The sequence below is a fragment of the Heterodontus francisci genome, unplaced genomic scaffold (genome assembly GCF_036365525.1).
Source record: "Heterodontus francisci isolate sHetFra1 unplaced genomic scaffold, sHetFra1.hap1 HAP1_SCAFFOLD_50, whole genome shotgun sequence".
Taxonomy (NCBI): Eukaryota; Metazoa; Chordata; class Chondrichthyes; order Heterodontiformes; family Heterodontidae; genus Heterodontus; species Heterodontus francisci.
The window spans coordinates 5,562,679-5,589,220 of record NW_027140867.1 but is presented as its reverse complement, the minus strand read 5'-3'; positions in this window follow the sequence as shown (position 1 = coordinate 5,589,220).

The window sequence follows — 26,542 nt, the reverse complement described above, 5'->3', positions numbered from 1 at the left end:
TACACACCTGGCAGGATCCTGATCCACTGTGAAACCCCCAAACACACCTGGCAGGATCCTGATACACTATGAAACCCCATACACACCTGGCAGGATCCTGATGCACTGTGAAACCCCCATACACACCTGGCAGGATCCTGATTAACGGTGAAACCCCCATACACACCTGGCAGGATCCTGATGAACTGTGAAACCCCCATACACAACTGGCAGGATCCTGATAATCTGTGAAACCCCCGTACACACCTGGCAGGAGCCTGATACACTGTGAAAACCCCGTCCAAACGTGACAGGTTCCTGATGCACATTGAAACCCCATTCACATCTGGCAGGATCCTGATACACTGTGAAACCCCATACACACCTGGCAGGATCCTGATACAATGTGAAAACCCATACATACCTGGCAGGATCCTGATTCACAGTGAAACCCCCATACACACGTGGCAGGATCCTGATACACTGTGAAAGCCCCGTACACACCTGGCAGGTTACTGATGCACAGTGAAACCCCATTCACATCTGGCAGGATCATGATACACTGTGAAACCCCATACACACCTGGCAGGATCCTGATACACTGTGAAACCCCATACACACCTGGCAGGATCCTGATCCACTGTGAAACCCCCATACACACGTGGCAGGATCCTGATACACTGTGAAACCCCAGACACACCTGGCAGGATCCTGATCCACTGTGAAACCCCATACACACCTGGCAGGATCCTGATCCACTGTGAAAACCCATACACACCTGGCAGGATCCTGATGCACTGTGAAGCCCACATACACACCTGGCAGGATCCTGATTAACGGTGAAACCCCCATACACACCTGGCAGGATCCTGATGAACTGTGAAACCCCCATACACACCTGGCAGGATCCGGATAATCTGTGAAACCCCCGTACACACCTGGCAGGAGCCTGATACACTGTGAAAACCCCGTCCAAACGTGACAGGTTCCTGATGCACATTGAAACAACATTCACATCTGGCAGGATCCTGATACACTGTGAAACCCCATACACACCTGGCAGGATCCTGATACACTGTGAAAACCCATACATACCTGGCAGGATCCTGATTCACAGTGAAACCCCCATACACACGTGGCAGGATCCTGATACACTGTGAAAGCCCCGTACACACCTGGCAGGTTACTGATGCACAGTGAAACCCCATTCACATCTGGCAGGATCATGATACACTGTGAAACCCCATACACACCTGGCAGGATCCTGATACACTGTGAAACCCCATGCACACCTGGCAGGATCCTGATCCACTGTGAAACCCCCATACACACGTGGCAGGATCCTGATACACTGTGAAACCCCAGACACACCTGGCAGGATCCTGATCCACTGTGAAACCCCATACACACCTGGCAGGATCCTGATCCACTGTGAAAACCCATACACACCTGGCAGGATCCTGATGCACTGTGAAGCCCACATACACACCTGGCAGGATCCTGATTAACGGTGAAACCCCCATACACACCTGGCAGGATCCTGATGAACTGTGAAACCCCCATACACACCTAGCAGGATCCGGATAATCTGTGAAACCCCCGTACACACCTGGCAGGAGCCTGATACACTGTGAAAACCCCGTCCAAACGTGACAGGTTCCTGATGCACATTGAAACCCCATTCACATCTGGCAGGATCCTGATACACTGTGAAACCCCATACACACCTGGCAGGATCCTGATACACTGTGGAAACCCATACACACCTGGCAGGATCCTGATTCACTGTGAAACCCCCATACACACGTGGCAGGATCCTGATACATTGTGAAAGCCCCGTACACACCTGGCAGGTTACTGATGCACTGTGAAACCCCATTCACATCTGGCAGGATCATGATACACTGTGAAACCCCATACACACCTGGCAGGATCCTGATACACTGTGAAACCCCATACACATCTGGCAGGATCCAGATCCACTGTGAAACCCCCATACACACGTGGCAGGATCCTGATACACTATGTAACCCCATACACACCTGGCAGGATCCTGATGCAATGTGAAACCCCATACACACCTGGCAGGATCCTGATTAACGGTGAAACACCCATACACACCTGGCAGGATCCTGATATATTGTGAAAACCCCATACACACCTGGCAGGATCCTGATCCTCTGTGAAACCCCATACACACCTGGCAGGATCCTGATACACTGTGAAAACCCATACATACCTGGCAGGATCCTGATTCACAGTGAAACCCCCATACACACGTGGCAGGATCCTGATACACTGTGAAAGCCCGTACACACCTGGCAGGTTACTGATGCACAGTGAAACCCCATTCACATCTGGCAGGATCATGATACACTGTGAAACCCCATACACACCTGGCAGGATCCTGATACACTGTGAAACCCCATACACACCTGGCAGGATCCTGATCCACAGTGAAACCCCCATACACACGTGGCAGGATCCTGATACACTGTGAAACCCCATACACACCTGGCAGGATCCTGATCCACTGTGAAACCCCCATACACACGTGGCAGGATCCTGATACACTGTGAAACCCCATACACACCTGGCAGGATCCAGATCCACTGTGAAACCCCCAAACACACCTGGCAGGATCCTGATACACTATGAAAACCCATACACATCTGGCAGGATCCTGATGCACTGTGAAGCCCCCATACACACCTGGCAGGATCCTGATTAATGGTGAAACCCCCATACACACCTGGCAGTATACTGATGAACTGTGAAACCCCCATACACACCTGGCAGGATCCTGATAATCTGTGAATCCCCCGTACACACCTGGCAGGAGCCTGATACACTGTGAAAACCCCGTCCAAACGTGACAGGTTCCTGATGCACATTGAAACCCCATTCACATCTGGCAGGATCCTGATACACTGTGAAACCCCATACACACCTGGCAGGATCCTGATACACTGTGAAAACCCATACACACCTGGCAGGATCCTGATTCACTGTGAAACCCCCATACACACGTGGCAGGATCCTGATACACTGTGAAAGCCCCGTACACACCTGGCAGGTTACTGATGCACAGTGAAACCCCATTCACATCTGGCAGGATCATGATACACTGTGAAACCCCATACACACCTGGCAGGATCCTGATACACTGTGAAACCCCATACACATCTGGCAGGATCCTGATCCACTGTGAAACCCCCATACACACGTGGCAGGATCCTGATACACTGTGAAACCCCATACACACCTGGCAGGATCCTGATCCACTGTGAAACCCCCAAACACACCTGGCAGGATCCTGATACACTATGTAACCCCATACACACCTGGCAGGATCCTGATGCACTGTGAAACCCCCATACACACCTGGCAGGATCCTGATTAACGGTGAAACCCCCATACACACCTGGCAGGATCCTGATATATTGTGAAAACCCCGTACACACCTGGCAGGATGCTGATCCTCTGTGAAACCCCGTTCACACCTGGCAGGATCCTGATCCACTGTGAAAACCCCATACACACCTGGCAGGATCCCGATGAACTGTGAAACCCCCATACTCACCTGGCAGTATCCTGATAATTTGTGAAACCCCCGTACACACCTGGCAGGAGCCTGATAATCTGTGAAAACCCCGTACACACCTGGTAGGTTCCTGATGCACACTGAAACCCCATTCACATCAGGCAGGATCCTGATACACTGTGAAACCCCATACACACCTGGAAGGATCCTGATACACTGTGAAACCCCAGACAAACCTGGCAGGATATGAATCCACTGTGAAACCCCCATACACACGTGGCAGGATCCTGATACACTGTGAAACCCCATACACACATGGCAGGATCTTGATCCACTGTGAAACCCCCATACACACCGGGCAGGATCCTGATAAACTGTGAAAAACTCATACACACCTGGCAGGATCCTGATCCACTGTGAAAACCCCATACACAGCTGGCAGGATCCTGATAAAATATGAAACCCCCATACACACCTGGCAGGATCCTGATAGTCTGTGAAACCCCCATTCACACCTGGCAGGAACCTGATAAACGGTGAAAACCCCTTACACACCTGGAGGATCCGGATATATTGTGAAAGCCCCGTACACACCTTGCAGGATCCTGATCCTCTGTGAAAACCCGTACACACCTGGCAGGATCCTGATGAACTGTGAAAACCCCATACACACCAGGCAGGATCCTGATAATCTGTGAAACCCCCGTACACACCTGGCAGGAACCTGATACACTGTGACAACCCCGTACACACCTGGCAGGTTCCTGATGCACAGTGAAACCCCATTCGCATCTGGCAGGATCCTGATACACTGTGAATCCCCATACACACCTGGCAGGATCCTGATACACTGTGAAACCCCATACACAGCTGGCAGGATCCTGATCCACTGTGAAACCCCCAAACACACCTGGCAGTATCCTGATACACTGTGAAACCCCATAAACACCTGGCAGGATCCTGATGCACTGTGAAACGCCATACACACCTGGCAGGATCCTGATCCAATGTGAAACCCCCATACACACCTGGCAGGATTCTGATGCACTGTGAAACACCAAAGACAATCTGGCAGGATCCTGATGCACTGTGAAACCCCATACACACCCGGCAGGATTCTGATGCACTGTGAACCCCATAAACACCTGGCAGGATCCTGATCCACTGTGAAACCCCCATACAAACCTGGCAGGATCCTGATGCACTGTGAAATCCCGATGCACACCTGGAAGGATCAAGATACACTGTGAAACCCCCACACACACCTGGCAGGATCCTGATACACTGTGAAAACCCCGTACACACCTGGCAGGTTCCTGATGCACCGTGAAACCCCATTCACATCTGGGAGGATCCTGAGACACTGTGAATCCCCATACACACCTGGCACTATCCTGATACTCTGTGAAACCCCATACACACCTGGCAGGATCCTGATCTACTGTGAAACCCCCATACACACGTGGCAGCATCCTGATACAATGTGAAACCCCATCCACAGATGGCAGGATCCTGATACACTGTGAAAACCCCACACACAGCTGGCAGGATCCTGATACACTGTGAAAACCCCATGCACACCGGGCAGGATCATGAAAAACTGTGAAAACCCCATACACACCTGGCAGGATCCTGATAAACTGTGAAAACCCCATACACACCTGGCAGGATCCTGATGCACTGTGAAACCCCATAAACACCTGGCTGGATCCTGATACACTGTGATAACCCCATGCACACCTGGAAGGATCCTGATACTCTGTGAAACCCCATACACAACTGGCAGGATCCTGATCCACTGTGAAACCCCCATAAACACCTGGCAGGATACTGATACTCTGTGAAAGCCCCATACACACCTGGAAGGATCCTGATACTCTGTGAAACCCCCAAACACACCTGGCAGGATCCCGATAAACTGTGAAACCCCATACACACCTGGCAGGATCCTGATACACTGTGAAAACCCCATTCACATCCGGCAGGATCCTGATACACTGTGAAACCTCAAGCACACCTGGCAGGATCCTGATACACTGTGAAACCCCAGAAACATCTGGCAGGATCCTGGTGCACTGTCAAAACCCAATACACTCCTTGCAGATCCTGATACACTGTGAAAACCCCATACACACCTGGCAGGAACCTGATGAACTGTGAAACCGCCATACACACCTGGCAGGATCCTGATAATCTGTGAAACCCCCGTAAACACCTGGCAGGAGCCTGATAATCTGTGAAAACCCCGTACACACCTGGTAGGTTCCTGATGCACAGTAAAACACCATTCACATCTGGCAGGATCCTGATACACTGTGAAACCCCATACACACCTGGAAGGATCCTGATACACTGTGAAACCCCATACACACCTGGCAGGATCTGGATCCACTGTGAAACACCATACACACGTGGCAGCATCCTGATACACTGTGAAACCCCAAACACAATTGGCAGGATCCTGATCCACTGTGAAACCCCCACACACCTGGCAGGATCCTGATACACTGTGAAACCCCAATCACACCTGGCAGGGTCCTGATAAACTGTGAAAAACCCATACACACCTGGCAGGATCCTGATCCACTGTGAAAACCCCATACACACCTGGTAGGATCCTGATAAGCTATGAAACCCCCATACACACCTGGCAGGATCGTGATAGACTATGAAACCCCCATATACACCGGGCAGGATCCTGGTAAACCGTGAAATCCCTTACACACCTGGCAGGATCCTGATATATTGTGAAAGCCCCGTACACACCTTGCAGGATCCTGATCCTCTGTGAAACCCCGTACACATCTGGCAGTATCCTGATATGTTGTGAAAACCCCGTACACACCTGGCAGGATCCTGATACACTGTGAAAACCCATACACTCCTGGCAGGATCCTGATTCTCTGTGAAACCCCCATACACACGTGGCAGGATCCTGATACACTGTGAAAACCCCGTACAGACCTGGCAGGTTACTGATGCACAGTGAAACCCCATTCACATCTGGCAGGATCATGATACACTGTGAAACCCCATACACACCTGGCAGGATCCTGATACACTGTGAAACCCCATACACACCTGGCAGGATCCTGATCCACTGTGAAACCCCCATACACACGTCGCAGGATCCTGATACACTGTGAAACCCCATACACACCTGGCAGGATCCTGATACACTGTGAAACCCCCAAACACACCTGGCAGGATCCTGATACACTATGAATCCCCATACACACTTGGCAGGATCCTGATGCACTGTGAAACCCCCATACACACCTGGCAGGATCCTGAGAAAGGTGAAACCCCCATACACACCTGGCAGGATCCTGATGAACTGTGAAACCCCCATACACACCTGGCAGGATCCTGATAATCTGTGAAACCCCCGTACACACCAGGCAGGAGCCTGATACACTGTGAAATCCCCATTCACATCCGGCAGGATCCTGATACACTGTGAAACCCCATAAACACCTGGCAGGATCCTGATACACTGTGAAACCCCATACACACCTGGCAGGATCCTGATACACTGTGAAAACCCATACACACCTGGCAGGATCCTGATTCACTGTGAAAACCCCATACACACGTCGCAGGATCCTGATACACTGTGAAACCCCATACACACCTGGCAGGATTCTGATCCACTGTGAAACCCCCAAACACACCTGGCAGGATCCTGATACACTATGAAACCCCATCCACACCTGGCAGGATCCTGATGCACTGTGAAACCCCCATACACACCTGGCAGGATCCTGATTAACGGTGAAACCACCACACACACCTGGCAGGATCCTGATATATTGTGAAAACCCCATACACACCTGGCAGGATCCTGATCCTCTGTGAAACCCCATACACACCTGGCAGGATCCTGATATATTGTGAAAACCCCGTACACACCTGGCAGGATGCTGATCCTCTGTGAAACCCCGTTCACACCTGGCAGGATCCTGATCCACTGTGAAAACCCCATACACACCTGGCAGGATCCTGATGAACGTTGAAACCCCCATACTCACCTGGCAGTATCCTGATAATCTGTGAAAGCCCCGTACACACCTGGCAGGAGCCTGATAATCTGTGAAAACCCCGTACACACCTGTCAGGATCCTGATACACTGTGAAACCCCAATCACACCTGGCAGGATCCTGATAAACTGTGAAAAACCCATAAACACCTGGGAGGATCCTGATTCACTGTGAAAACCCCATACACAGCTGGCAGGATCCTGATATACTATGAAACCCCCATACACACCTGGCAGGATCCTGATGCACTGTGAAACCCCCATACACACCTGGCAGGATCCTGAGAAAGGTGAAACCCCCATACACACCTGGCAGGATCCTGATGAACTGTGAAACCCCCATACACACCTGGCAGGATCCTGATAATCTGTGAAACCCCCGTACACACCAGGCAGGAGCCTGATACACTGTGAAATCCCCATTCACATCCGGCAGGATCCTGATACACTGTGAAACCCCATAAACACCTGGCAGGATCCTGATACACTGTGAAACCCCATACACACCTGGCAGGATCCTGATACACTGTGAAAACCCATACACACCTGGCAGGATCCTGATTCACTGTGAAAACCCCATACACACGTCGCAGGATCCTGATACACTGTGAAACCCCATACACACCTGGCAGGATCCTGATCCACTGTGAAAACCCCCAAACACACCTGGCAGGATCCTGATACACTATGAAACCCCATCCACACCTGGCAGGATCCTGATGCACTGTGAAAACCCCATACACACCTGGCAGGATCCTGATTAACGGTGAAACCACCACACACACCTGGCAGGATCCTGATATATTGTGAAAACCCCATACACACCTGGCAGGATCCTGATCCTCTGTGAAACCCCATACACACCTGGCAGGATCCTGATATATTGTGAAAACCCCGTACACACCTGGCAGGATGCTGATCCTCTGTGAAACCCCGTTCACACCTGGCAGGATCCTGATCCACTGTGAAAACCCCATACACACCTGGCAGGATCCTGATGAACGTTGAAACCCCCATACTCAACTGGCAGTATCCTGATAATCTGTGAAAGCCCCGTACACACCTGGCAGGAGCCTGATAATCTGTGAAAACCCCGTACACATCTGTCAGGATCCTGATACACTGTGAAACCCCAATCACACCTGGCAGGATCCTGATAAACTGTGAAAAACCCATAAACACCTGGGAGGATCCTGATTCACTGTGAAAACCCCATACACAGCTGGCAGGATCCTGATATACTATGAAACCCCCATACACACCTGGCAGGATCCTGATAGTCTGTGAAACCCCCATGCACACCTGGCAGGATCCTGATAAACGGTGAAACCCCCATACACACCTGGCAGTATCCGGATATATTGTGAAAGCCCCGTACACACCTTGCAGGATCCTGATCCTCTGTGAAAACCCGTACACACCTGGCAGGATCCTGATGAACTGTGATTACCCCAGACACACCAGGCAGGTTCCTGATAATCTGTGAAACTACCGTACACACCTGGCAGGAGCCTGATACACTGTGAAAACCTCGTACACACCTGGCAGGTTCCTGATGCACAGTGAAACCCAATTCACATTTGGCAGGATCCTGATACACTGTGAATCCCCATACACACCTGGCAGGATCCTGATACACTGTGAAACCCCATACACACCTGGCAGGATCCTGATCTACTGTGAAACCCCCATACACACGTGGCAGGATCCTGATACACTGTGAAACCCCATACACAGCTGGCAGGATCCTGATCCACTGTGAAACCCCCAAACACACCTGGCAGGATCCTGATACACTGTGAAACCCCATAAACACTTGGCAGGATCCTGATGCACTCTGAAACGCCATACACTCCTGGCAGGATCCTGATCCAATGTGAAACCCCCATACACACCTGGCAGGATCCTGATACACTGTGAAACACCATAGACACCTGGCAGGATCCTGATGCACTGTGAAACCCCATACACACCTGGCAGGATTCTGATGCACTGTGAAACCCCATAAACACCTGGCAGGATCCTGTTCCACTGTGAAACCCCCATACAAACCTGGCAGGATCCTGATACACTGTAAAATCCCGATACACACCTGGAAGGTTCAAGATACACTGTGAAACCCCCATACACACCTGGCAGAATCCTGATGAACTGTGAAAACCCCATACACACCAGGCAGAATCCTGATAATCTGTGAAACCCCCGTACACACCTGGCAGGAGCCTGATACACTGTGAAGACCCCGTACACACCTGGCAGGTTCCTGATGCACAGTGAAACCCCATTCACATCTGGGAGGATCCTGATACACTGTGAATCCCCATACACACCTGGCAGTATCCTGATACACTGTGAAACCCCATACACACCTGGCAGGATGCTGATCTACTGTGAAACCCCCATACACACGTGGCATGATCCTGATACACTGTGAAACCCCATACACAGCTGGCAGGATCCTGATCCACTGTGAAACCCCCAAACACACCTGGCAGGATCCAGATACACTGAGAAACCCCACAAAAACCTGGCAGGATCCTGATGCACTGTGAAACGCCATACACACCTGGCAGGATCCTGATCCAATGTGAAACCCCCATACACACCTGGCAGGATCCTGATACACTGTGAAACACAATAGACACCTGGCAGGATCCTGATGCACTGTGAAACCCCATACACACCTGGCAGGATTCCGATGCACTGTGAAACCCCATAAACACCTGGCAGGATCCTGATACACTGTGAAAACCCCATACACACCTGGAAGGATCCTGATGCACTGTGAAACCCCATACACACCTGGCAGGATCCTGATCTACTGTGAAACCCCCATACAAACCTGGCAGGATCCCGATACACTGTGAAACCCCATACACACCTGGCAGGATCCTGAAACACTGTGAAAGCCCCATTCACATCCGGCAGGATCCTGATACACTGTGAAAGCCCATAAACACCTGGCAGGATCCTGATCCACTGTGAAACCCCCATACACACCTGGAAGCATCCTGATACACTGTGAAACCCCAGACACATCTGGCAGGATCCTGGTGCACTGAGAAAACCCCATACACACCTTGCAGATACTGATACACTGTGAAAACCCCATAGACACCTGGCAGGATGCTGATCCACCGTGAAAACACCATACACACCTGGCAGGATACTGATAAAGTGTGAAACCCCCATACACACCTGGCAGGATCCTGATAAACTTTGAAACCCCCATACACACCTGGCAGGATCCAGATAAACTGTGAAACCCCCATACACACCTGGCAGGATCCTGATATATTGTGAAATCCCCGTACACACCTGGCAGCTTCCTGATCCTCTGTGAAACCCCGTACACACCTGGCAGGATCCTGATCCTCTGTGAATCCCCATACACACCTGGCAGGATCCTGATGAACTGTGAAACCCCCATACACACCTGGCAGGATCCTGATAATCTGTGAAAAACCCATACACACCTGGCAGGATCCTGATCCACTGTGAAAACCCCATACACACCTGGCAGGATCCAGATAAACTATGAAACCCCCATACACACCTTGCAGGATCCTGATAGACTGTGAAACCCCCATACACACCTGGAAGGATCCTGATGCACTGTGAAACCCCATACACACCTGGCAGGATCCTGATCTACTGTGAAACCCCCATACAAACCTGGCAGGATCCCGATACACTGTGAAACCCCATACACACCTGGCAGGATCCTGAAACACTGTGAAAGCCCCATTCACATCCGGCAGGATCCTGATACACTGTGAAAGCCCATAAACACCTGGCAGGATCCTGATCCACTGTGAAACCCCCATACACACCTGGAAGCATCCTGATACACTGTGAAACCCCAGACACATCTGGCAGGATCCTGGTGCACTGAGAAAACCCCATACACACCTTGCAGATACTGATACACTGTGAAAACCCCATAGACACCTGGCAGGATGCTGATCCACCGTGAAAACACCATACACACCTGGCAGGATACTGATAAAGTGTGAAACCCCCATACACACCTGGCAGGATCCTGATAAACTTTGAAACCCCCATACACACCTGGCAGGATCCAGATAAACTGTGAAACCCCCATACACACCTGGCAGGATCCTGATATATTGTGAAATCCCCGTACACACCTGGCAGCTTCCTGATCCTCTGTGAAACCCCGTACACACCTGGCAGGATCCTGATCCTCTGTGAATCCCCATACACACCTGGCAGGATCCTGATGAACTGTGAAACCCCCATACACACCTGGCAGGATCCTGATAATCTGTGAAAAACCCATACACACCTGGCAGGATCCTGATCCACTGTGAAAACCCCATACACACCTGGCAGGATCCAGATAAACTATGAAACTCCCATACACACCTTGCAGGATCCTGATAGACTGTGAAACCCCCATACACACCTGGCAGGATCCTGATAAACGGTGAAAACCCCATAGACACCTGGCAGGATCCTGATATATTGTGAAAGCCCCGTGCACACCTTGCAGGATCCTGATCCTCTGTGAAACCCCGTACACACCTGGCAGGATCCTGATGTACTGTGAAACCCCCATACATACCAAGCAGGATCCTGATAATCTGTGAAACCCCCGTACACACCTGGCAGGAGCCTGATACACTGTGAAAACCCCGTACACACCTGGCAGGTTCCTGATGCACAGTGATACCCCATTCACATCTGGCAGGATCCTGATACACTGTGAAACCCCATACACACCTGGCAGGATCCTGATCCACTGTGAAACCCCCATACACACGTGGCAGGATCCTGATACACTGTGAAATGCCATACACAGCTGGCAGGATGCTGATCTACTGTGAAACCTCCAAACACACCTGGCAGGATCCTGATACACTGTGAAACCCCACAAAAACCTGGCAGGATCCTGATGCACTGTGAAACGCCATAAACACCTGGCAGGATCCTGATCCAATGTGAAACTCCCATACACACCTGGCAGGATCCTGATACACTGTGAAACAACATAGACACCTGGCAGGATCCTGATGCACTGTGAAACCCCATATACACCTGGCAGGATTCTGATGCACTGTGAAACCCCATAAACACCTGGCAAGATCCTGATACACTGTGAAAACCCCATACACACCTGGAAGGATCCTGATGCACGGTGAAACCCCATACAAACCTAGCAGGATCCTGATCCACTGTGAAACCCCCATACAAACCTGGCAGGATCCTGATACACTATGAAACCCCCACACACATATGGCAGGATCCGGATACACTGTGAAACCCCATACACACCTGGCAGGATCCTGATACACTGTGAAAGCCCCATTCACATCCGGCAGGATCCTGATACACTGTGAAAGCCCATAAACACCTGGCAGGATCCTGATCCACTGTGAAACCCCCATACACACCTGGAAGCATCCTGATACACTGTGAAACCCCAGACACATCTGGCAGGATCCTGGTGCACTGAGAAAACCCCATACACACCGTGCAGATACTGATACACTGTGAAAACCCCATACACACCTGGCTGGATCATGATCCACCGTGAAAACACCATACACACCTGGCAGGATACTGATAAAGTGTGAAACACCCATACACACCTGGCAGGATCCTGATAAACTTTGAAACCCCCATACACACCTGGCAGGATCCAGATAAACTGTGAAACCCCCATACACACCTGGCAGGATCCTGATATATTGTGAAATCCCCGTACACACCTGGCAGCTTCCTGAACCTCTGTGAAACCCCGTACACACCTGGCAGGATCCTGATCCTCTGTGAATCCCCATACACACCTGGCAGGATCCTGATGAACTGTGAAACCCCCATACACACCTGGCAGGATCCTGATAATCTGTGAAAAACCCCTTACACACCTGGCAGGATCCTGATCCACTGTGAAAACCCCATACACACCTGGCAGGATCCAGATAAACTATGAAACCCCCATACACACCTTGCAGGATCCTGATAGACTGTGAAACCCCCATACACACCTGGCAGGATCCTGATAAACGGTGAAGACCCCATACACACCTGGCAGGATCCTGATATATTGTGAAAGCCCCGTACACACCTTGCAGGATCCTGATTCTCTGTGAAACCCCGTACACGGCTGGCAGGATCCTGATGAACTGTGAAACCCCCATACATACCAGGCAGGATCCTGATAATCTGTGAAACCCCCGTACACACCTGGCAGGAGCCTGATACACTGTGAAAACCCCGTACACACCTGGCAGGTTCCTGATGCACGTGTGATACCCCATTCACATCTGGCAGGATTCTGATACACTGTGAAACCCCATACACACCTGGCAGGATCCTGATACACTGTGAAACCCCATACACACCTGGCAGGATCCTGATCCACTGTGAAACCCCGAAACACACCTGGCAGGATCCTGATACACTGTGAAACCCCACAAAAACCTGGCAGGATCCTGATGCACTGTGAAACGCCATAAACACCTGGCAGGATCCTGATCCAATGTGAAACCACATACACACCTGGCAGGATCCTGATCCACTGTGAAACCCCCATACACACGTGGCAGGATCCTGATACACTGTGAAACCCCATACACAGCTGGCAGGATCCTGATCCACTGTGAAACCCCATACACAGCTGGCAGGATCCTGATCCACTGTGAAAACCCCATACACACCTGGCTGGATCCTGATCCACCGTGAAAACACCATACACACCTGGCAGGAGACTGATAAAGTGTGAAACACCCATACACACCTGGCAGGATCCTGATAAACTTTGAAACCCCCATACACACCTGGCAGGATCCAGATAAACTGTGAAACCCCCATACACACCTGGCAGGATCCTGATATATTGTGAAATCCCCGTACACACCTGGCAGCTTCCTGATCCTCTGTGAAACCCCGTACACACCTGGCAGGATCCTGATCCTCTGTGAATCCCCATACACACCTGGCAGGATCCTGATGAACTGTGAAACCCCCATACACACCTGGCAGGATCCTGATAATCTGTGAAAAACCCATACACACCTGGCAGGATCCTGATCCACTGTGAAAACCCCATACACACCTGGCAGGATCCAGATAAACTATGAAACCCCCATACACACCTTGCAGGATCCTGATAGACTGTGAAACCCCCATACACACCTGGCAGGATCCTGATAAACGGTGAAAACCCCATAGACACCTGGCAGGATCCTGATATATTGTGAAAGCCCCGTGCACACCTTGCAGGATCCTGATCCTCTGTGAAACCCCGTACACACCTGGCAGGATCCTGATGAACTGTGAAACCCCCATACATACCAGGCAGGATCCTGATAATCTGTGAAACCCCCGTACACACCTGGCAGGAGCCTGATACACTGTGAAAACCCCGTACACACCTGGCAGGTTCCTGATGCACAGTGATACCCCATTCACATCTGGCAGGATCCTGATACACTGTGAAACCCCATACACACCTGGCAGGATCCTGATACACTGTGAAACCCCATACACACCTGGCAGGATCCTGATCCACTGTGAAACCCCCATACACACGTGGCAGGATCCTGATACACTGTGAAACCCCATACACAGCTGGCAGGATCCTGATCCACTGTGAAACCCCCAAACACACCTGGCAGGATCCTGATACACTGTGAAACCGCACAAAAACCTGGCAGGATCCTGATGCACTGTGAAACGCCATAAACACCTGGCAGGATCCTGATCCAATGTGAAACCCCCATACACACCTGGCAGGATCCTGATACACTGTGAAACAACATAGACACCTGGCAGGATCCTGATGCACTGTGAAACCCCATACACACCTGGCAGGATTCTGATGCACTGTGAAACCCCATAAACACCTGGCAGGATCCTGATACACTGTGAAAACCCCATACACACCTGGAAGGATCCTGATGCACGGTGAAACCCCATACACACCTAGCAGGATCCTGATCCACTGTGAAACCCCCATACAAACCTGGCAGGATCCAGATACACTGTGAAACCCCCACACACACCTGGCAGGATCCGGATACACTGTGAAACCCCATACACACCTGGCAGGATCCTGATACACTGTGGAAGCCCCATTCACATCCGGCAGGATCCTGATACACTGTGAAACCCCAGACACATCTGGCAGGATCCTGGTGCACTGAGAAAACCCCATACACACCGTGCAGGTACTGATACACTGTGAAAACCCCATGCACACCTGGCTGGATCCTGATCCACCGTGAAAACACCATACACACCTGGCAGGATACTGATAAAGTGTGAAACACCCATACACACCTGGCAGGATCCTGATAAACTGTGAAACCCCCATACACACCTGGCAGGATCCAGATAAACTGTGAAACCCCCATACACACCTGGCAGGTTCCTGATAAATTGTGAAATCCCCGTACACACCTTGCAGCTTCCTGATCCTCTGTGAATCCCCGTACACACCTCCAGGATCCTGATCCTCTGTGAATCCCCATACACACCTGGCATAATGCTGATGAACTGTGAAACCCCCATACACACCTGGCAGGATACTGATAATCTGTGAAAAACCCATCCACACCTGGCAGGATCCTGATCCACTGTGAAAACCCCATACACACCTGGCAGGATCCAGATAAACTATGAAACCCCCATACACACCTGGCAGGATCCTGATAGACTGTGAAACCCCCATACACACCTGGCAGGATCCTGATAAACGGTGAAAACCCCATGCACTCCTGGCAGGATCCTGATATATTGTGAAAGCCCCGTACACACCTTGCAGGATCCTGATCCTCTGTGAAACCCCGGACACACCTGGCAGGATCCTGATGAACTGTGAAACTCCCATACATACCAGGCAGGATCCTGATAATCTGTGAAACCCCCGTACACACCTGGCAGGAGCCTGATACACTGTGAAAACCCCGTACACACCAGGCAGGTTCCTGATGCACAGTGATACCCCATTCACATCTGGCAGGATCCTGATACACTGTGAAACCCCATACACACCTGGCAGGATCCTGATACACTGTGAAACCCCATACACACCTGGCAGGATCCTGATACACTGTGAAACCCCATACACACCTGGCAGGATCCTGATGCACTGTGAAACGCCATACACACCTGGCAGGATCCTGATCCAATGTGAAACCCCCATACACACCTGGAAGGATCCTGATACACTGTGAAACCCCATACACACCTGGCAGGATCCTGATGCACTGTGAAACGCCATACACACCTGGCAGGATCCTGATCCAATGTGAAACCCCCATACAAACCTGGCAGGATCCTGATACACTGTGAAATCCCGATACACAGCTGGAAGGATCAAGATACACTGTGAAACCCCCATACACACCTGGCAGGATGCCGATACACTATGAAACCCCATACACACCTGGCAGGATCCTGATACACTGTGAAAGCCCCATTCACATCCGGCAGGATCCTGATACACGGTGAAACCCCATACACACCTGGCAGGATCCTGATACAGTGTGTAACCCCCATACACACCTGGAAGGATCCTGATCCACTGTGAAGCCCCAGACACACCTGGCAGGATCCTGGTGCACTGTGAACACCCCATACACACCTTGCAGATACTGATACACTGTGAAAACCCCATACACACCTGGCAGGATACTGATCCACCGTGAAAACACCATACACACCTGGCAGGATCCTGATAAACTGTGAAACCCCCATACACACCTGGAAAGATCCAGATAAACTGTGAAACCCCCATACACACCTGGCAGGATCCTGATAAATTGTGAAATCCCCGTACACACAATGCAGGATCCTGATCCTCTGTGAAACCCCGTCCACACCTGGCAGGATCCAGACCTCTGCGATCCCCAAACACACCTGGCAGGATCCTGATGAACTGTGAAACCCCCATACACACCTGGCAGGATCCTGATAATCTGTGAAATCCCCGTACAGACCTGGCAGGAGCCTGATACACTGTGAAAACCCCATACACCCCTGTCAGTTTCCTGATGCACAGTGCAACCCCATTCACATCTGGCAGGATCCTGTTACACTGTGAAACCACATACACACCTGGAAGGATCCTGATACACTTTGAAACCACATAGACGCCTGGTAGGATCCGAATGCACTGTTAAAACCCCATACACACCTTACAGATCCTGATACACTGTGAAACCCCCTTACACACCTGGCAGATCCTGATCCACTGTGAAAACCCCGTACACACCTGGCAGGATCCTGATCCACTGTGAAAACCCCATACACACCTGGCAGGATCCTGATACACTGTGAAACTCCATACACACCTGGCTGATCCCGATACACTGTGAAAACCCCATACCGACCTGGCAGGATCCTGATCCACTGTGAAAACCCCATACACATCTGGCAGGATCCTGATAAACTGTGAAAACCCCATACACTCCTGGCAGGATACTGATCCACTGTGAAAACCATATACACACCTGGCAGGATCCTGATAAACTGTGAAACCCCCATACACACCTGGCAGGATCCTGATAAACTGCGAAACCCACATACACACCTGGCAAGATCCTGATAAATGGTGAAACTCCCAATTACACCTGGCAGGATCCTAATCCACTGTGAAATCCCCATGAACACCTGGCAGGATCCTGATCTACTGTGAAAACCCCATACACACCTGGCAGGATCCTGATCCACTGTGAAACCCCATAATCACCTGGCAGGATCCTGATAAACTGTGAAAACCCCATACACACCTGGCAGGATTCTGAACCACTGTGAGAACCCCATACACACCTGGCAGGATCCTGATCAACTGTGAAACACACATACACACCTGACAGGATCCTGATAAACTGTGAAACTCCCATACACACCTGGCAAGAACCTGATAAATGGTGAAACCCCCATACACACCTGGCAGGATCCTGATCCTATGTGAAACCCCGTACACACATGGCAGGAACCTGATATATTGTGCAAACCTCGTACACACCTGGCAGGATCCTGATCCTCTGTGAAACCCTGTACACACCTGGCAGGATCCTGATCCACTGTGAAAAACCCATACACACCTGGCAGGATCCTGATACACTGTGAAAGCTCCAAACACACGTGGCAGGACCCTGATACACAGTGAAACCCCATACACACCTGGCAGGACACTGAAGCTCAGTGAAACCCCAAACACACCAGGCAGGACCCTGATCCACTGTGAAAACCCCATACACACCTGGCAGGATCCTGATTCACTGTGAAAACCCCATACACAACTGACAGGATCCTGATCCACTGTGAAAACCCCAAACACATCTGGCAGGATCCTAATACACAGTGAAACCCCATATACACCTGGCAGGACCCTGATACACAGCGAAACCCCATACACACCAGGCAGGACCCTGATACACAGTGAAACCCCATGCACACCAGGCAGGATCCTGATGCACAGTGAAAACCCCATACACAACTGGCAGGATCCTGATCCACTATGAAAACCCCATACACACCTGGCAGGACCCTGATACACAGTGTATCCCCATACACACCAGGCAGGATACTGATGCACAGTGGAAACCCCATGCACAGCTGGCAGGATCCTGATAAACTGTAAAAGCCCCATACACACCTGGCAGGATACTGATACACTGTGAAAACCCCATACACACCTGGCAGGATCCTGATACAATGTGACAACACCATCAACACGTGGCAGGAGCCTGATAAACATGTGAAAAACACATACACACCTGCCAGGATCCTGATCCACTGTGAAAATCCCAGACACACCTGGCAGGATCCTGATACACTGTGAAAACCCCAGACACACCTGGCAGGACTCTGATGCACTGTGAAAACCACATACACACCTGCCAGGATCCTGATAAACTTTCAAAACCCCATACACACCTGGAAGGATCCTGATACACTGTGAAACCCCCAAAAGCACCTGGCAGGATCCTGATCCACTGTGAAAACCCCATGCACACCTGGCAGGATCCCGATAAACTGTGAAACCCCATACACACCTGGCAGGATCCTGATACACTGTGAAAACCCCATTCACATCCAGCAGGTTCCTGATACACTGTGAAACCCCATACACACCTGGCAGGATCCTGAAACACTGTGAAACCCCCATACACACCTGGAATGATGCTGATACACTGTGAAACTCCAGACACATCTGGCAGGATCCTGGTGCACTGTCAAAACCCAATACACACCTTGCAGATCCTGATACACTGTGAAAACCCCATACACACCTGGCAGGATCCTGATCCACTGTGAAAACCCCATACACACCTGGCAGGAACCTGATAAACTGTGAAACCCCCATACACCCCTGGCAGGATCCTGATAAACTGTGAAACCCCCATGCACACCTGGCAGCATTCTGTTAAACGGAGAAACCCCAATACACACCTGGCAGGATCCAGATATATTGTGAAAACCCCATAAACACCTGGCAGGATCCTGATCCTCTGTGAAACCCCGGACACACCTGGCACGATCCTGATATATTGTGAAAACCCCGTACACACCGGGCAGGGTGCTGATCCTCTGTGAAACCCCGTTCACTCCTGGCAGGATTCTGATTCACTGTGAAAACCCCATACACACCTGGCAGGACTCTGATACACTGTGAAAACCACATACACACCTGGCTGGATCCTGATAAACTGTCAAAACCCCAGACACACCTGGCAGGATCCTGATACACCGTGATAACCACATGCACACCTGGCAGGATCCTGATACACTGTGAAAATCCCATACACACCGGGCAGGAAACTGATAAACTGTGAAAACCCCATACACACCTGCCAGGATCCTGATAAACTGTGAAAACCCCATACACACCTGGCAGGATCCTGATGCACTGTGAAACCCCATAAACACCTGGCTGGATCCTGATACACTGTGATAACCCCATGCACACCTGGAAGGATCCTGATACTCTGTGAAACCCCATACACACCTTGCAGATCCTGATACACTGTGAAAAACCCATACACACCTGGCAGGATCCTGATCCACTGTGAAAACCCCACACACACGGCAGGAACCTGATAAACTGTGAAACCCCCATACACACCTGGCAGTATCCTGATAAACTGTGAAACCCCCTTACACACCTGGCAGCATCCTGTTACACGGAGAAACCCCAATACACACCTGGCAGGATCCTGATATATTGTGAAAACCCCAAAAACACCTGGCAGGATCCTGATCCTCTGTGAAACCACGTACACAACTGGCACGATCCTGATATATTGTGAAAACCCCGTACACACCGGGCAGGGTGCTGATCCTCTGTGAAACCCCGTTCACTCCTGGCAGGATCCTGATTCACTGTGAAAACCCCATACACACCTGGCAGGATCCCGATGAACTGTGAAACCCCCATACACAACTGGCAGGAGCCTGATAATCTGCGAAACCCCCGTACACACCTGGCAGGTTCCTGATGGACAGTGAAACCCCATTCACATCTGGCAGGATCCTGATACACTGTGAAACCCCATACACACATGGCAGGATCCTGATCCACTGTGAAACCCCCATACACACCTGTCAGGATCCTGATAAACTGTGAAAAACCCATACACACCTGGCAGGATCCTGATCCACTGTGAAAACCCCATACACACCTGGCAGGATCCTGATAAACTATGAAACACCCATACACACCTGGCAGGATCCTGATAGACTGTGAAACCCGCATACACACCTGGCAGGATCCTGATAAACGGTGAAACTCCCATGCACACCTGGCAGGATCCTGATAGATTGTGAAAGCCACGTACACACCTTGCAGTATCCTGATCCTCTGTGAAACCCCGTACACACCTGGCAGGATCCTGATATATTGTGAAAACCCCAGTCACACCTGGCAGGATCATGATCCTCTGTGAAACCCCATACACACCTGGCAGGATCCTGATGAACTGTGAAACCCCCGTACACACCTGGCAGGAGCCTGATACACTGTGAAAACTCCGTACACACCTGGCAGGTTCCTGATGCACAGTGAAACCCCATTCGCATCTGGCAGGATCCTGATACACTGTGAAACCCCATACACACCTGGCAGGATCCCGATACACTGTGAAACCCCATACACACCTGGCAGGATCCTGATACACTGTGAAAACCCCATTCACATCCAGCAGGATCCTGATACACAGTGAAACCCCATGCACAGCTGGCAATATCCTGATACACTGTGAAGCCCCCATACACACCTGGAAGGATCGTGATACTCTGTGAAACCCCAGACACATCTGGCGGGATATTGGTGCACTGTCAAACCCAATGCACACATTGCAGATCCTGATACACTGTGAAAACCCCATACACACCTGGCAGGATCCTGATCCACTGTGAAAACCCCATACACACCTGGCAGGAACTTGATAAATTGTGAAACCGCCATACACACCTGGCAGGATCCTGATAATCAGTGAAACCCCCATACACACCTGGCAGTATCCTGTTAAACGGAGAAACCCCAATACACACCTGGCAGGATCCTGATGAACTGTGAAAACCCTATACACACCTGGCAGGATCCTGATCCACTGTGAAAACCCCATACACACCTGGCAGAATCCGGATAACCAGTGAAACCCCCATACACACCTGGCAGGATCCTGATAAGCTGTGAAACCCACATACACACCTGGCAAGATCCTGATAAATGGTGAAACTCCCATATACACCTGGCAGGATCCTGATCCACTGTGAAATCCCCATGCACACCTGGCAGGATCCTGATCCTCTGTGAAACCCTGTACACACCTGGCAGGATCCTGATCCACTGTGAAAAACCCATACACACCTGGCAGGATCCTGTTACACTGTGTAAACCCCAAACACACGTGGCAGGACCCTGATACACAGTGAAACCCCATACACACCTGGCAGGACACTGACGCTCAGTGAAACCCCAAACACACCAGGCAGGACCCTGATCCACTGTGAAAACCCCATACACACCTGGCAGGATCCTGATCCACTGTGAAAACCCCATACACAACTGGCAGGATCCTGATCCACTGTGAAAACCCCAAACACACCTGGCAGGATCCTAATACACAGTGAAACCCCATATACACCTGGCAGGACCCTGATACACAGCGAAACCCCATACACACCAGGCAGGACCCTGATACACAGTGAAACCCCATACACACCAGGCAGGATCCTGATGCACAGTGAAAACCCCATACACAACTGGCAGGATCCTGATCCACTATGAAAACGCCATACACACCTGGCAGGACCCTGATACACAGTGTATCCCCATACACACCAGGCAGGATACTGATGCACAGTGGAAACCCCATACACAGCTGGCAGGATCCTGATAAACTGTAGAAACCCCATACACACCTGGCAGGATACCGATACACTGTGAAAACCCCATACACACCTGGCAGGATCCTGATACAATGTGACAACACCATCAACACGTGGCAGGAGCCTGATAAACATGTGGAAAAACCCATACACACCTGGCAGGATCCTGATCCACTGTGAAAATCCCAGACACACCTGGCAGGATCCTGATACACTGTGAAAACCCCATACACACCTGGCAGGACTCTGATGCACTGTGAAAACCACATACACACCTGGCTGGATCCTGGTAAACTGTCAAAACCCCATACACACCTGGCAGGATCCTGATACACCGTGATAACCCCATACACACCTGGCAGGATCCTGATACACTGTGAAAACCCCATACACACCGGGCAGGAAACTGATAAACTGTGAAAACCCCATACACACCTGCCAGGATCCTGATAAACTGTGAAAACCCCATACACACCTGGCAGGATCCTGATGCACTGTGAAACCCCATAAACACCTGGCTGGATCCTGCTACACTGTGATAACCCCATGCACACCTGGAAGGATCCTGATACTCTGTGAAACCCCATACACACCTGGCAGGATCCTGATCCACTGTGAAACCCCCATGCACACCTGGCAGGTGCCTGATACACTGTGATCACCCCATACACACCTGGAAGGATCCTGATACACTGTGAAACCCCCAAACACACCTGGCAGGATCCTGATCCACTGTGAAAACCCCATACACACCTGGCAGGATCCCGATAAACTGTGATACCCCATACACACCTGGCAGGATCCTGATACACTGTGAAAACTCCATTCACATCCAGCAGGTTCCTGATACACTGTGAAACCCCATACACACCTGGCAGGATCCTGATACACTGTGAAACCCCCATACACACCTGGAATGATCCTCATAAACTGTGAAACGCCAGACACATCTGGCAGGATCCTGGTGCACTGTCAAAACCCAATACACACCTTGCAGATCCTGATACACTGTGAAAACCCCATACACACCGGGCAGGAAACTGATAAACTGTGAAAACCCCATACACAACTGGCAGGATCCTGATCCACTGTGAAAACCCCAAACACACCTGGCAGGATCCTAATACACAGTGAAACCCCATTCACATCCAGCAGGATCCTGATACACAGTGAAACCCCATGCACACCTGGCAATATCCTGATACACTGTGAAGCCCCCATACACACCTGGAAGGATCGTGATACTCTGTGAAACCCCAGACACATCTGGCGGGATACTGGTGCACTGTTAAACCCAATACACACATTGCAGATCCTGATACACTGTGAAAACCCCATACACACCTGGCAGGATCCTGATCCACTGTGAAAACCCCATACACACCTGGCAGGAATCTGATAAATTGTGAAACCCCCATACACACCTGGCAGGATCCTGATAATCAGTGAAACACCCATACACACCTGGCAGTATCCTGTTAAACGGAGAAACCCCAATACACACCTGGCAGGATCCTGATGAACTGTGAAAACCCTATACACACCTGGCAGGATCCTGATCCACTGTGAAAACCCCATACACACCTGGCAGAATCCGGATAACCAGTGAAACCCCCATACACACCTGGCAGGATCCTGATAAGCTGTGAAACCCACATACACACCTGGCAAGATCCTGATAAATGGTGAAACTCCCATATACACCTGGCAGGATCCTGATCCACTGTGAAATCCCCATGCACACCTGGCAGGATCCTGATCCTCTGTGAAACCCTGTACACACCTGGCAGGATCCTGATCCACTGTGAAAAACCCATACACACCTGGCATGATCCTGATACACTGTGTAAACCCCAAACACACGTGGCAGGACCCTGATACACAGTGAAACCCCATACACACCTGGCAGGACACTGACGCTCAGTGAAACCCCAAACACACCAGGCAGGACCCTGATCCACTGTGAAAACCCCATACACACCTGGCAGGATCCTGATCCACTGTGAAAACGCCATACACATCCAGCAGGATCCTGATACACAGTGAAACCCCATGCACACCTGGCAATATCCTGATACACTGTGAAGCCCCCATACACACCTGGAAGGATCGTGATACTCTGTGAAACCCCAGACACATCTGGCGGGATACTGGAGCACTGTCAAACCCAATACACACATTGCAGATCCTGATACACTGTGAAAACCCCATACACACCTGGCAGGATCCTGATCCACTGTGAAAACCCCATACACACCTGGCAGGAACTTGATAAATGGTGAAACCCCCATACACACCTGGCAGGATCCTGATAATCAGTGAAACACCCATACACACCTGGCAGTATTATGTTAAACGGAGAAACCCCAATACACACCTGGCAGGATCCTGATGAACTGTGAAAACCCTATACACACCTGGCAGGATCCTGATCCACTGTGAAAACCCCATACACACCTGGCAGAATCCGGATAACCAGTGAAACCCCCATACACACCTGGCAGGATCCTGATAAGCTGTGAAACCCACATACACACCTGGCAAGATCCTGATAAATGGTGAAACTCCCATATACACCTGGCAGGATCCTGATCCACTGTGAAATCCCCATGCACACCTGGCAGGATCCTGATCCTCTGTGAAACCCTGTACACACCTGGCAAGATCCTGATCCACTGTGAAAAACCCATACACACCTGGCAGGATCCTGATACACTGTGTAAACCCCAAACACACGTGGCAGGACCCTGATACACAGTGAAACCCCATACACACCTGGCAGGACACTGACGCTCAGTGAAACCCCAAACACACCAGGCAGGACCCTGATCCACTGTGAAAACCCCATACACACCTGGCAGGATCCTGATCCACTGTGAAAACCCCATACACAACTGGCCGGATCCCGATCCACTGTGAAAACCCCAAACACACCTGGCAGGATCCTAATACACAGTGAAACCCCATATACACCTGGCAGGACCCTGATACACAGCGAAACCCCATACACACCAGGCAGGACCCTGATACACAGTGAAACCCCATACACACCAGGCAGGATCCTGATGCACAGTGAAAACCCCATACACAACTGGCAGGATCCTGATCCACTATGAAAACGCCATACACACCTGGCAGGACCCTGATACACAGTGTATCCCCATACACACCAGGCAGGATACTGATGCACAGTGGAAACCCCATACACAGCTGGCAGGATCCTGATAAACTGTAGAAACCCCATACACACCTGGCAGGATACCGATACACTGTGAAAACCCCATACACACCTGGCAGGATCCTGATACAATGTGACAACACCATCAACACGTGGCAGGAGCCTGATAAACATGTGGAAAAACCCATACACACCTGGCAGGATACTGATCCACTGTGAAAATCCCAGACACACCTGGCAGGATCCTGATACACTGTGAAAACCCCATACACACCTGGCAGGACTCTGATGCACTGTGAAAACCACATACACACCTGGCTGGATCCTGGTAAACTGTCAAAACCCCATACACACCTGGCAGGATCCTGATACACCGTGATAACCCCATACACACCTGGCAGGATCCTGATACACTGTGAAAACCCCATA